The following is a 14,668-nucleotide window of genomic DNA, read 5'->3' as shown; positions in this document are numbered from 1 at the left end:
TCATGTAAACCTTGCCGGAGTGAATTTCACCTTGTCACCCGAGACTATTGCTCAGGCCACTGGGATACCAAATGTAGGGGAGGAACGGATGAAAAGGGTCGATAGAGATCATGCATTACTGAAACACATGGTTATGCATTACAAGGTCCGGAACTTGGTTTGCAAGGCGCGAATTAGGAGTCTTAAGGCAAAATTGAGGAAAAGGGTCAAGAAGCAAAAACGACAAAAGGAGCTTGATCGTCTTGGGATTTTGGCCGAAGCCTCTTTGACTGAGCATAGTACTTGATTGGGGACCCCCAGCCCAAATTTCAAGAAATTTGGGGAAAATTTTGTCAATTTTGAAATTTTTATGTAAAAAACAGGTTTTTGGGCTCAACGCGTAGCGCGCCGCGCGCTACCCTGAAGATGGGGAGGTCCAAATCATGAAAGGTTTGCATTTTTGGATTTTTTATGATGAAATGCACCTGCTCAGCCACTGTCAAGGCATTTCATCAAGGTTTGGGTCCCCAAAAGGTCAAAAAACATGCAAAAAATGACCTCACTGCCCCTTTTTGGACACACAGGAAGCAGTCTTGGGAGAATGAACTTTTGGAGGGTCAAATGGACACAAAATTGGAAAATTCCACTTGGGTTGGAAAGTAGACTCAAAGACCTTTCCAACGAGCTATCGTGAGCTCAATTTGGATGCCGAGAAGTGCCCCAAAATCAAGTGGAAAGGCGCGCTACGCGTAGGGCTCAGGCGCGCTACGCATCAGGATTTTTTGCACATTTTGCACCTTCCAGCTCAGGAATTCGCCCAGTTTGACCAGTTTTGACTTGTGATGGAATTTTTCACCCTCCTTGATGTAATTGATGTAATTTTATGTTGACTTGACACTTATTTACCTATTCTAGATGATTCATTCATAAAATAGCAAACATTTAATGAATGAATTGGTTTCCTAGCTTATAGAGGCAAGTTGTTTTGACTGCCTAGATTATAGTGCTTTGTTTAGAATTGGTTGAAACAGCTCCTAGGATGATGAGCTCGACCCCTAGAGGCAAGGGAATGTGTTAGCTTGCCTATATTATGTATTTTCTTAGTCATTTTCATGGTTGGACTCTTGGGAAGCTTTTGGACACTATTGTACATATTTTTCATATTTTGGCTAAGGGAAGATCAGAGATTTTGCAGCACCTGTTGGGATCCTTGTAGCTTTGTGTGTTGATGGTGTGTTTCTTTCTGTAATTGTGAGTTGTTAATGTGTATCATTTCCTTATTTCATCTTCTGCAATTGAACAAATGAAGTGTTAAGCTAGAATCCATAGATTGTTATGCTCAGCCTTTAACTTTGTTTGATTTTCCATGTTTTTCGTCAGTTTGAAGAGGATCCATATTCTCTTTTGCCCTCTTCAACTCCTTTTCATTCTGATCCATCCATTCACCTGATCAAAAGGCATCAAAACTATTGCCTACCTTGCCCCAAAAAGACCTCTGCAAAAACTGTGTCTCATCCCCGCACCCAAAATTGCCTTGCCCTGTTGTCCCACAAAACCCTAAAAATTTGAAATCAAACTTTCCCTATCAATTTACTAGCCTAAAATCAGTATTCTTTATTGGTCATCTCAGCCCCTTTGAAGACCTTTTGCCGAGATAGACCCGAAGAGAGCCCTCTCCTGTCCTCGTAGGGCTAGCTACGAGGCTGAGCTTGGTTTGATGTTGCCTTGAGTTTTTGCCTTCCTCAGCCTGAGGCGGATTTGAGTGCTAACAGTGTCTATTTGTTCTTCTAATTTTGTTCCCAATTGTGATTTTTGTTTCTCTTTAGGTATCGCATTGAAAATAGCTTCTTTGTTGGCTTCCTAATTTGTGCCAAGTTATGCTTCTATTATAACAACATTTTGTGCTTCGAGTTTTGCCTCCAATATGGAATCACTCATTGCATTTAACTTTGCTTCAATTATGGAATTTTCTTTAGCTTCTAATATGGCTTCCATTATAGTGTTTTTTGTTTTTGCTTCTTAGGGAACGCCAAGTTTGGCTTCTAATATTTCTTCCATTATTACTTATTTGTTTGCTACCTAAATAGCTTATGTTTTTGCTTCTCAGGTAACACTAAGTTTCGCTACTAGTATTGCTTCCATTATTACTTCTTTGTTTTCTACCTAAATTGCTTCATTTTATTTGCTTCTTAGGTAATGTCAAGTTTTTCTTCTAGGATTTCTTCTACTGTGCTTCTAATTTGGCTTCCATTGTCGCTTCCTTTTTTGCTTCTAGAATTGCTTCCTTTTTTGCTTCCAGAATTGCTTCCTTTTTAGCCTCATGGTTTGATTCCTTTTAGTTGCAAGGTTTTCTTCCTATTTAGCACCTAGGATTTCTTCATGTTTAGGTCCATGGTTTGCTTCCTTTTAGTGTTGGGATTAGCTTTCATAATTAGCCTCCAATTTTTCTTCCAGTTAAGCAACCAATTTAGCTTCCTATTTAGAGTCAGTTATAGCTCCAAATATGGCTTCCAATTTAATGTTGAATTTTACTTCCATTTTAGAGCCACATTCTACTTCCATTTTAACAACTCATGTTGCTTCCTTTATAGCTTATATTTATTAAATTAATATTTTTTATTTTAATTAGAGCACGATGGAATCGAACCACCAACCACCTGCTTGTAAAGTAGGCATTATTCCATTGAGCTATCACCCTTTAAAGAATTTGACCTTGAAACTTTATAAATTCTAAATTCTAAAACTTTAATTAAATTATAAAATCTTGGTGAAACTTTTACTAAACTAGCACAACCACAAAAGAAAAAATAAAGAATAAAGAATAAAAATATCTAATATCCCATCCTAATCAATAAATATGGGACAAAAGCCATGTCAAATATGCACTTACCAACACAAGCATTTGACCTCCAACATTTAAAGGTGGTGGTTGCAGATTGCATGACATATGTTGAGGTGTTGGTGAGGTATGTTGTGCATGGGGCAAGTCATCCAAGTGTGAAGTGTGAGTGCAATGTCGTCCATTAGATGGATTGGATAAGTGTAGTGTCTCCTAAGACTGGTGAATGACTAGTATTGGAATGGATGCAATTGTTGGTGTTATGGTTGATGTGGTAGATTATGCAACTAATATTGTGGTTAGTGTTGTATTTGATGGTGAGGTTGTCAAATATGGAAAAACAATATATTATTCCAATGATACAATTTATATTAACTATATAATATTCTATATATAGATCTTATAACAAATGATGTATATGTATATAGAAAAAAAAAAAAAAAAAGAGTCCTACATATAGGCGATCGAGATGTGAGATTCAGGACATCATTCACGTACTGCAACAACTTGGTTATAATTATTATCATGTCATTAATGCATGCCATTAAAATAAAAATTAAATTACAATACATATAAACTCAATAAAATAAACATTAATAAACTATATAAACCAACAAGCAATAAGGAAAATAAATTATCATAGAAATCAAACCAATGAGAATGCCAACTTGCATGTGAACGAAGACTAGGAGGAGCACCTAATGTTAGAATATTTTCTGCATTAGGATATGCCTTATACACATTGGGCCAATATCCATGAGATAAAGAACACTTTAGTTATATTTCCAAAGTAAAAATGACACCCATCCCAATTATTGGAAACTAAAAGAATGCAGGAACTCAAAACATTTGCAATCAAATTTCATACTAGAATCAAAGAATCTGTCAGGCCAGGAGGTAACTCAATGCAAATTGTGTTTATTCATTAAGATTACTCATGGTTATATACAGGAGGGAGAGACTCTTGGGCTTCACCTCCCGATATCTCTTCATTTTCCATTATTTACTATTTAGATTATTTACAAATGTTCACCCAATGCCAATTATTAGGTGTCAACATTCCCCCCTGGCCCTTAATCTGAAGGGATGTTGGTGAGTCCAAGCATCGTTATGAATCTTTCAAACTTTTCTCTTCCAAGCTCTTTGGTGAAATGTCTGCAATCTACTCATTAGTGGAACAATGGCGTAGATGGATTGTCTTGGCCTCAACATGATGTCGAATATGATGGTATTTTGTATTGATGTCCTTCGTTCGATCATGGAACTGTGTTTTCTTGGCAACTTTATTACAGAGGTGTTATCAATCATGAGTGGAGTTGAATGTACTTGTTTTACCTGCAAATCTTCAAGAATTTTCCTGAGCCACACAATTTTTTTTGTTGCCTCAGTTGCTGCCACATATTCTGCCTCTGTTGTGGAATTTGTTGGAATTGATTATTTGTGTGATCTCCAGGAGAGATCCTAATCCAAGACTCATAGCATAACCTAAAGTAGATACCCCAGTTTCTTTCTCTCCATCGAAGTATGAATCAGAGTATCCAATCAAGTTGAAGTTGCCTACCTGTGTATACTTGAGTCCAAAGTCTTGGGTTCCCTTCAAGTAATTTAGAACTCTTTTTGCAGCAAACCAATGTCCCTCACAAGGCTTTTGCATAAACCTAGAGAGGATTCCAACAGCAAATGAAATATTTGATCTAGTAGTAGTCAGGTATTTGAGACTTCCTACAAGTTCTAAATACCTTGTTGAATCCTCAAATTCTTTTCCTTCAATGGATGTGAGCTTTAAGTTATGCTCCATTGTAGTCAAAGGATTGCACTTAGCTATGCCAAAATTGTTTAAAGATATCCAATGTAGTTCTTTTGAGAGAGGAATATATATTTCGGATGTTGATTTAATTAAATACCAATATAGTAGTGAACATGCCCAAGTCATTCATTTCAAAACCTTTCCTCAATTCCTTCTTTATTGATGCAATGTAGCTCTCATTGTTCCCTGTCATCAAAATATCATCTACATATACCACAAGATATAAAACTGTTTTTCCATATTTCTTGAAAAACAAAGTTGCAGCATCAAGATCATAATGTTTGAAGTTGAGTTTCAGAAGATGCTCAGTTAACTTTACATACCAAGCTCGCGGTGCTTGCTTGGGGCCATACAAAGATTTCACAAGTTTTCATACCTTATGTTCATGTCCCTTCACAACAAATCCTTCTGGTTGGGACATAAAAACATTTTATTTTAGATCTCGATTCAAGAAATCATTTTTTACATCCATTGGATGGACTTTCCAACTGTTTTGAGCTACCAAGACAAAGATTGTCCGGATGGTATCCCATTTTGTTGTGGGGGAAAAAGTCTCCTCATAATCGACCCCCTCCTTATTTGCAAAACCTTTTGCCACAAGCCTGGCTTTGTGCTTGTCAAGTGAGCCATCAGCTTTACATGTTCTTGTAGACCCACTTTCAACCAATTGATTTGGTTCCCAATGGAGGTTCAACCAACTTCCAAGTGTCATTTTTTATCAAGGCATCATACTTCTTTTGCATCGCTTCTTTCCATTCATCATGAGAAGTGGCTTATTTGAAGGAATTTGGTTCAAAATATGTAGACAAATTCAGTTCACAATCACAAGAAACATCCATATCAATAGGTGAATCAAAATCATCTACATCGCCTCCACTTTGTCTAGTTGAATTTCTTGTTCCTATCTTTCAAACCTCATCGAGATGAACACTTTCAAGTGTCTTTGTCAGCCATTTTGGAGGACCTTTATGAGATGGCCGAGGTTACCCAGTTGATTGAGTTGGGACTGAATCGAGATTGAGTCTTCCAATTATGTCAATCACATCACTTAAAGTATCATTAGTGGCTGGAACTTCATGTGGGGGAGAGAATGCTTCAGAAGAATATTCCACGGATTGATCCAGTACAGGAATCCCCCCTTCAAGATGTGGAATTTGATTATCAAATTCTTGGAACGATTTTTCATGTCCGAATCTATCCAAGTGATCAAGCTTCCACTCAACAACATTGTCAGCTTTCGAAGATTCAAGAAAGATTACATCTCTAGATACAACAAACTTCTTATTAACTTCATCATAGAGGTGGTATGCTTTGGAGGTATTTGAATACTCCAAGATGATACACTTACGACTCCTTGGACCAAGTTTTTTTCTTTGTACCTTTAGTATCAAGGCATAACAGGTGGAACCAAATACCCTGAGATGCTTTTCTGAAGGAATGCGGCCATACCACATTTGATATGGAGTCTTGTTTCTAATAGCATTAAATGGAAATATATTCTTTACATATACAACACATAGAACTGCATCAGCCCAAAACATCAATTTTACATTCTTGAAAAACATCATGGAATGTACCATATTTAAGATTGCCCTATTCATTCTTTCATCTACTTCGTTCTATTGGGGATTATAAGGCACAATTGTTTGATGTTTGATCCCATGATGGCGAAGATAGTTTTCAAATTCATTTGAAATGTATTCTTTTCCATTATCAATGCGAATAGAGCCAATATGAGATTGCGCATCATTTTCAATCCATGTATGAAAGTTCTTGAATATTTGAAAAGCATCAAATTTGTTCTTCAATAAATAAACCCAACACATTCTGGTGTAGTCATCAATAAATGTCATCATATATTTATTTGCATTTTCAAAAGGATCATGCATTGGAACGTATAAATATCAATGAATGAGTTCAATTTTTCTATGTGCTCTGGAATGTGAATCATGAAAACATTGTTTGTTATACTTTGCTAGAATACAAGCGTCACATTGTTTAAGTTTCCTAGGAATTGTAGGAAAACAAGTAACACATTTTTTCTTCAACAATCGATGGTTGTCATAGTTCAAGTGTCCAAATCTAGCATGCCATAAAAGACTCGATGGAAATGTACCTTCATCATAATGAGAACTGTATGAGAAATTTTGTGCACGAACATAGGTATCTTGCAGCTTCAGAAGTCTTTCTTATTTTATCCCCGTTATGACAAGTGAGTGATCTAAGGCTTTTCTCACCTCAACCTTTCCATCAAACATATGAATGGAATGTCCTCGCTGGTGGATGTGGACCAAGGACAACAAGTTTCTCCTCGATTGTGGGAGATATAAAACATCATGTAGAAGAAAATCTAGAAGACTAGGTAATTTGAGCTTGATTGTGCCAAGTCATGATGGATTGAGTTTTGATTTGTCTACAAAGTATACTGCTCCATCAACATTGTTAGTAAATTCTTCTAAAAGTCATGTGGCAAGTTGCTCCTGAATCAAGAAACCAATCAGTTTTCCAAGAAGCAAGTGAAGCACTAAACAAGTCTTCATTTACTCCAATATTGCAATGTGCCACAACATAATGAGCAGATTCAGGTGCTTTACCTTTCTCTTTGTCATTGGTTTTACCTTTGGCTTGATTTCTTTTCTGCTCAATTTTGTCCTAAGGCAACTTTCATGTGGATGCATCATGTGATCCATCTCTATTGTAACATATGCAATAAAGATCAGACTTTTCTCCTTGAGAGTGTCTTCCCCCCCTGCCTCTGAAATTCTTCTTCCTCTTCCTCTTCAACCACCTCTTCCTCTAGAAGAATATTGAGCATGATCATTCTCTTTATGTGCAAGATAGCCTCTTCAGAAGACTGAGGAGTTATCTTTTTTCCAAAAGCCTCCTCTCTCTGAGCAAACTTTTTAACAACGGAGTCAAAGGTATTCTCTTCGAAGTTTCCATTTGCTTGCAATGACTCAAGATAATTTGAATAAGTGGGATAAAGTGCCTTGACAAAAGCTATAAGAGGAATGTCTAGTTCAACATTAGTGACTTTGATATCATGCATAATAGATCTTACTTCTGATGCCAAAGCAAGAGGATCATCATTTTTTAATTCAAGGCTGAACAATTTAATCATCAATTGGACAACTTCAAGTTCAGAGTGTAAATCATAGAGTTCCTTCAACTTCTGTAAGGCTTCAAAAGCATTTGAAAATGGTGAAATATTGAAACTCACCTCTTCATTTACAGATGATGCAATCAATGCATAAGCCTTTCTATTCTTGTTTTCCCAAATGGTGAATTCCTTGTCTGAGGTACGCTTTGCAGACTCATTATCTCCTTCTCCTACACAAACTCATTTCCACAGCTCATTGAAAATGAGTGTGTGTTTTATCTTCCTTTACCATTCATAATAGTTCTCTTTTCCCAAGAGAACTACTCCAACAATAGATATCAATGAATTCATTTTAAATATGTGTACTATGCTACCAATATAAAAAATTATATTTCTGGCGGAAAAAAATGCAGTTCCGGTGTAAAAATTGTAAAAAAATAATTGCACTCTGATATATAGGACAAAGGTATTACTTTAGGGAGTTGTTATTTGGGGAAGTTTTTATATGGGGGAGGTTGTATTAGGGGAAAGATGATGATTGGACTGGCGGAGATATGGTGGGGGAGGTTATATCTGGGTGATATAACAATTGTGATACTATTTATGGCATGATATCGTGGGGATAGTCGTATATGGGGGAGGAGTTAACCGAGAAATGTGGCAGCGTTATATATTATGATAGGAGGCGGTATGGGAGGGAGGAGGCGGTATAAAACCTGCGTGGAGGCTTTGATACCTGTGAGGGTACTACGTATACTGTGTATAGGAGTATGGAAGCAAAATATGGAATATGGAGAGTATATCTCCGCAGTAATGGACAGCGAATACCAAATGCAGTATTACAGTCAACGCAATAGACGGCGATGTGAGTTTTATAACCGAAGGGAGTAATACAACCAAGCGAAAGGAAGCATTATATAACTATGTGAGGAAGGTATAACCGGTAAGTGGGAGGTTTGAAATGCAGTCATGGGGATCAACCACCTTCCACAAATATTTAATGCACAGACACTAGTGTTATAACTGTCTCAACGTAACACAGTCACGCCAACCGGTGGTCGATCTCATTAAATGTTGAGTTATAAAACATTGTTTAGAATGTATACACAGTTATTGAAAAATTAGCATACCATTCGGCCACAGTCATAGCACTCCCAGCAGATGCACCAGCTCATCGCTCTGGCTTCAATGCACCATATCACCACTTGATCTTCACCATACCAGCCACACCACACTTCCACACACACAGATGAATACCCAACAATGCAGCAATATGAAACTGAAGTATGCAGATAGGAAACTGCATGTACAACAAAAACGTATAATTTTGACCAAATCAAGGAGACAACTCAAGTAAAGAACCGATGGCAGAGGAGTTGCTGAGAAACAGAAATCTAAATTTGGGACAGAATATGGTAGAAAATTGCATGGACGCATAAAAATGAACAAGATTTACAATGCGTAAAACTAATTTTGGTAGTTGGCTCTGATACCATGTCATTCCAGGAGGTAACTCCTCAATGCAAATTGTGTTTATTCATTAAGATTACTCATGGTTATATACAGGAGGGAGAGACTCTTGGGCTTCACCTCCCGATGTCTCTTCATTTTCTATTATTTACTATTTGCATTATTTACAAATGTTCACCCAATCCCAATGATTACGTGTCAACAGAATCAAAAATACACTTACATACATTCCAGTGATAGTAGAAAGAGAGTTTTGAGGGGTACATCTTTATTTGTGTCTAGTTGAATAAAATTTATAATCTCCTTCAAAAATCGTTGCTTATACCTTCATGTCAATCGTTTGAACTTGAACCACATTGATCTTCCAAATGATGATAAACTAGCATTTGCACCACATGTTGCAAAGGAAACGCCATAAGGCAATGGCATAAGAAACATTAGTTATTTTGTTTCTTTATTGGTGTTTTTTTTAATCATATGTTATGTTTAAGGGAGATTCCAACCAAGATATGTTCAAAGTGCAGGTAATGCACAACACTTCACTCAAAAATATTTATGAAAATGCTCTTCATTAAGATTTTGGAATCTTTATAAGTAAATGTTTTAAATCAAACATTTCCTAACAAAGTAATCTCATATCACCTTAATTCACAATGCAATGGATAATAGTTTTTGTTCATTAGAAATTGCTCTAATTTTATGAGGAAAGCTTAATAGAAAGACTTTAGTAGTAAGAGGAACATTAATAAACTCCCTCATCATTTGTTATATAATGTTGTTAATTTAGCTACTTGTTGCTTCTTACCCTTATTTTAGTCGTGTAATATGTCCAAACTATGAAATAATGGTATTATTTATTCTGTTTGGACCATTGTATCCTTCTAGTGCCATCAATAAATTTCAATTTTCAAAATAAGGTTTCCTTCTTCTGATAAAAAAAATGTGTTAGATGTAATACCTGTCTATTGAATTTCTCTAGCTTTTATTCCCAAGAAATTCTATTAAAGATTCAAAAACATTTTTTTAATTTCTCTGGCACAAAAATAAATGTTTGAGCTTAAAAAAATATCGTACTTGACACAGATCTCTTCTTTTTGCAAAAATGATGAACTCACAATCACAACAGAATCCAATTCACATAATTGAGGAAGAAGACAATTCTATACTTGTAATGGAAAACTTGTTAAAAGATCAAAAATAAAATAACCAGTTGCTAGATGTGGACAAACGTACAAGTGGAAGAGAATTGCCTAAGTAAATAGATCATCAACGACACTATGCGAGTTATCAATTTAGGGCTTGAATAAATTATTTATGAAGCTTGTGAAATTCGGGAGAATCAGGGTATTATTGTTGAGCTTGATGACAATGTATCGAGTTGTTGCAAAGACATTTAAACAATTGAAAGAACAAAAGAAATTGCATTCATCTTTGAACAAGTTAGACTTTGTTTGGATTGTCTTAAATAAATGTCTTAACTACCCATATTGTGTAGTAGCGTTAGAGCCTTGTGCCCCGAAGGATGTAGAGTTTACCTTGGGTGCCAATATTTAGAATGAGGGGAAATGATTGGAGGTTTTCCCCAAAATATGTTGTTTTATTAAAAAAATTGACAACTAAATTCATAGTCTTCATAGATAGGAAAAGTTGGAGCATTTGAGGTAATTGCACTTATATTAGATTTCCAAAACTATAGGTTTCAATTTTGTCTTTCATATTAGAGTAATCACACAATTAGTTCCCTTGATTCCCTGTGTCACTGCTCAACTTGAGTTTCAAGTTATTTTAACATCAGTAATCATTCATTTGTGTGGAGATTGGCTTTTGTTTTGACATATTCAATTAAGGAGTTAAACTAAGATTAAATGTACCTAACCTAACCTAACTGAACAAAAACAAAAACAAAAAAAACAAAAAACTTACTATATAATCATTAAAACATGTATTATCTATATGATTATTGTTATCTCATAATTGAGTAAGGCTTCCTATTTCTTGTTATATCATAATTGCAAAAGGCTTCGTATTTCAACTTACCGTGGATGAGGATCGGTTGAATTTTAATTGAGTGTCTAGATTGCTTCTCAAGGGAATATGCTCAGCATATGCTTTGTCTAAGTGCTTATCAATGGTTGTAGTGACTTTCTAGTTATCATAATTGCTTAAGGCTTTCTATTTCAACTTAGGGTGGATGAGGATCGGTTGACTTTTATTATTTTTTTAATTGAGTGCCTAGATTGCTTCTCAAGGGAATATGCTCACCATATGCTTCGTCTAAGTGCTTATCAATGGTTGTAGTGGGTTATAGAGTTTGTTAGGTTGCAATGACTTAAAAAAAAAAAAAAAAAAATTGTGCCATGTGGCTCCCTGCCACCAATTTACTAATTCTGATTAGATGGGGAAATTAATACATAAGCAAATTTTATTTAGCAAAATCGTCCATTTTACTATAAGATGTGTAATGCTTTTTTTTCAAGTTAAATTAGATTCATGCCAGGGGGCTCGCCGCCCACCAATTTCCTAGGGATTTAAGATCATTCCAATTCTAATAAATTCATATTCTAATTAGATTTGGAAATTAATATATAAGCAAATTTTATTTAGAAAAATGGTCAATTTTACAATAAGATCTGTAATACCTTTTTATTCTCAAGTTAAAGTTAATAAAAATGACAATTGCCCAATAATGTCCCACAAGATTTGTTAAGAATTTAAATAGGTAGGTTAGTACACAAGATTTGTTAAGAATTTAAATAAGTAGGTTAGTACAATATCTAGAATGGTTCTCGGTCTGTAATTCCATTATTATTTAATCCTAGTAGGAGTTAGAGAATTTTACAAAAATCTGCAATACCTTCAAATAACTTTTGAATCAATGCAGGCATCTAACCATGTTTGAATTTGTGTTACCAGAACTTTTCAAAGGCCAAGTAAATAATTGAGCTGCAGATATGGAGTCACCAAAAGGCTTACTAAGTGCGGCTATTGAACTGGATGGTGACAAGAGAATGAGGTCATAATACTTTGAAAAGAATGGGCAACCATTCCATCAGTGCAATCATTTAACCCACAGATTTAAAAGAACATTGTTCCCTTTTATCAAAAGGGATCTGACAAATATCTCCATTTGCAAAATATTATGATTCTAAATATTTATGGAGGGCGAGTACCAACAGTCAAAATAAAATGTACATATCCGTTTTTGTATAATCAAAATAAAATATATAAATTTGTCATTTTTTATATAGATAATTGATTGTATATTTCATATATAACAATTAAATTGGGTGGAGTAGGTCTAAAATTGCTTTAGTTTGGCAGTTTCTTTTTCTCAGATGTAAATAAATAAGTTGACTGTCCAAAATCTTCTGGGATGTAAGAAATAGATTAAAAATTCAAAATTCCAAACACATCCAGTAAAAATGAAAAATGAAAAACTACTGTTTACAAATCTCTAACAAATAATTAAATATTAAAATCTGCAATTAACATAAATTCAATAGTTTTAATTATAAAAAAATTAAAACATCATAAAAATACTCCGAAAATCCAATAAAGACTATAAAGACTGAAACACAATCCAACCAACCTATTATCTAGAAATTTATGAAAAGCAGCTTGAAAATTATTACTATCATATTGATGAGAAGTGTTTGTTTCCATCACCATCTCATAAAAACTAAATATGTGCAGCTTTCAATAAGAAATACAAGTGAAGGTTTGTACTCAATCTGAAAAATTAGGCAGACAACATAATTGATTTCACGAGATTACCTCTAATGTCTAATCAATAACATATAGATATAATCATAATGATATCAAGATTTATGACTAAGATACTCGGAAATGTTTAAAATTTTTGTAAATGTCTTTCATTTCCATGATGCAGTACATGTTCAAATAAACACCATATCATATGAATAGAAAGCCTGGGTACCTGCTAGCCCTTCCATATGGCCTTATTGTTTCTGTTATATGGCTATACTTGCATGTAACAGTCAAAGACATTTCAATCAGGACCTTATCAGAATTTGGAATGTTGATAAACTTCTTTGCCATTTTCTTTGGGATCCCATTTGCAGAATGTTGTCTGTCACCCCCTCCCCCATGATGTCTGAGTACAGAGACTCCGAAGATCTCTACACGATTATTTCTGCTTACTCCACTTCAACAAACTGTAGACCAGTAGAAAAAGAGAAATCAATGGTGCAATCTATGAACAACGGTGGGAAGATGAGTTGGGCTGGTGCAAAATGTCCATCATTGCAAGAGGATGATCAAGGTCCATTCTCAACAAAGAAGAGTTGAAGAGTTGCCATGATGAAAAAATACATGTATGGACTGAAAGGGCTAGGAGGAGTAAAATGAACTGTATGCTCAATACCCTAAAGTCTCTGTTACCTGAGGGTCTCAATTCAAAGGTAGTACTTGATAGATTGTTGTATGGAATAACAATTGAAGACACTAATATAGGCCATGAGCTAAGCAAATGAGTTTAAAATAGATTTTCATGACTGCACAGACGTGCTAGATTCAGATTGCAGAATTGATAGATTGTTATCAAAGCTGATGTTCTAGATGTTCTAGACACTGAATTGCTAAAATATTTCTTTCTCAAGTGGACAAAGGAAGAATTGTTGATAAGGCCACTGATTATATCAAGACCCTCCAAACTGCCTTGAAAGATTTTCAAGCCCAACGATCAGAATGTCTGAAAATTCTCTTGGTATTCACATCCTTTCTTCAGTTCCAGTAACATCATCACATCTAGGTCTATAGATTCTTGGATCCAAACTTTTGGGTGGCTAGGCTTTCATCACAATATGGGCCCATGAGAAGACTGGTTTTCTGCCCATATTATTTTCTATCATGGATGCCAATCAACTGGAGATTGTAAATTGCACCATAAGCGTTGTTGGATCCAACATGGTGTATACCCTTTATGCTAAGGTAAGTAACAGTTCTGAACTTAACCATGGAAATACTTGACTGTCCTTTTACCAGCTACGATATTTGATACATTCTAGGAGCTATGTATACTGATAGTGTTATTTTCCAGAAATTCCTAATCGGATTTTCTCTATTATATATAGAACTACATCTTGAAGTGTGCTTTCTTTGATTTTTTTTTAGTCAAAAAACAATAACCAGCAAGTCACAGCCAAGGACTTGAGCAGTACCATAGATGAACTTAATACCACCATAGCTAGTCCTGAAGAACATACCTTACAAAAGGCTGGCAACAGATAATCTCTGTGGATATCCCAACCAGTGGATTTCTTCTCTAAGAGCGATGATTTGTTTTTTTTCTTTCATTTGTGCAATTTCTCCGCAAAATATATCCATTCCCAGGCTGGGATGCATACCTCAAACTACTTCTGACATTCATTGCAGTTTTATGACACTTTGTGGCTGGGATGCATACCAATAAACTATAACCATTCCAAGGATGTGATGCATACTTCAAACTTAT

At 35.3% G+C, this 14,668-nt stretch overlaps 1 pseudogene; it reads left to right on the top strand.

The window, feature by feature from the left end:
* Positions 1-13,278: 13,278 nt before the first annotated feature.
* Positions 13,279-14,445, top strand: LOC149185495 (transcription factor ABORTED MICROSPORES-like; annotated as a pseudogene).
* The last annotated feature ends 223 nt before the right edge of the window (positions 14,446-14,668 follow it).

This window comes from Pinus tabuliformis, chromosome 3_1 (genome assembly GCF_031772625.1).
Source record: "Pinus tabuliformis cultivar Carrire ecotype Pingquan chromosome 3_1, CPIR1, whole genome shotgun sequence".
NCBI classification, from domain to species: domain Eukaryota; kingdom Viridiplantae; phylum Streptophyta; class Pinopsida; order Pinales; family Pinaceae; genus Pinus; species Pinus tabuliformis.
This window is presented reverse-complemented; position numbering and strand designations above follow the sequence as displayed.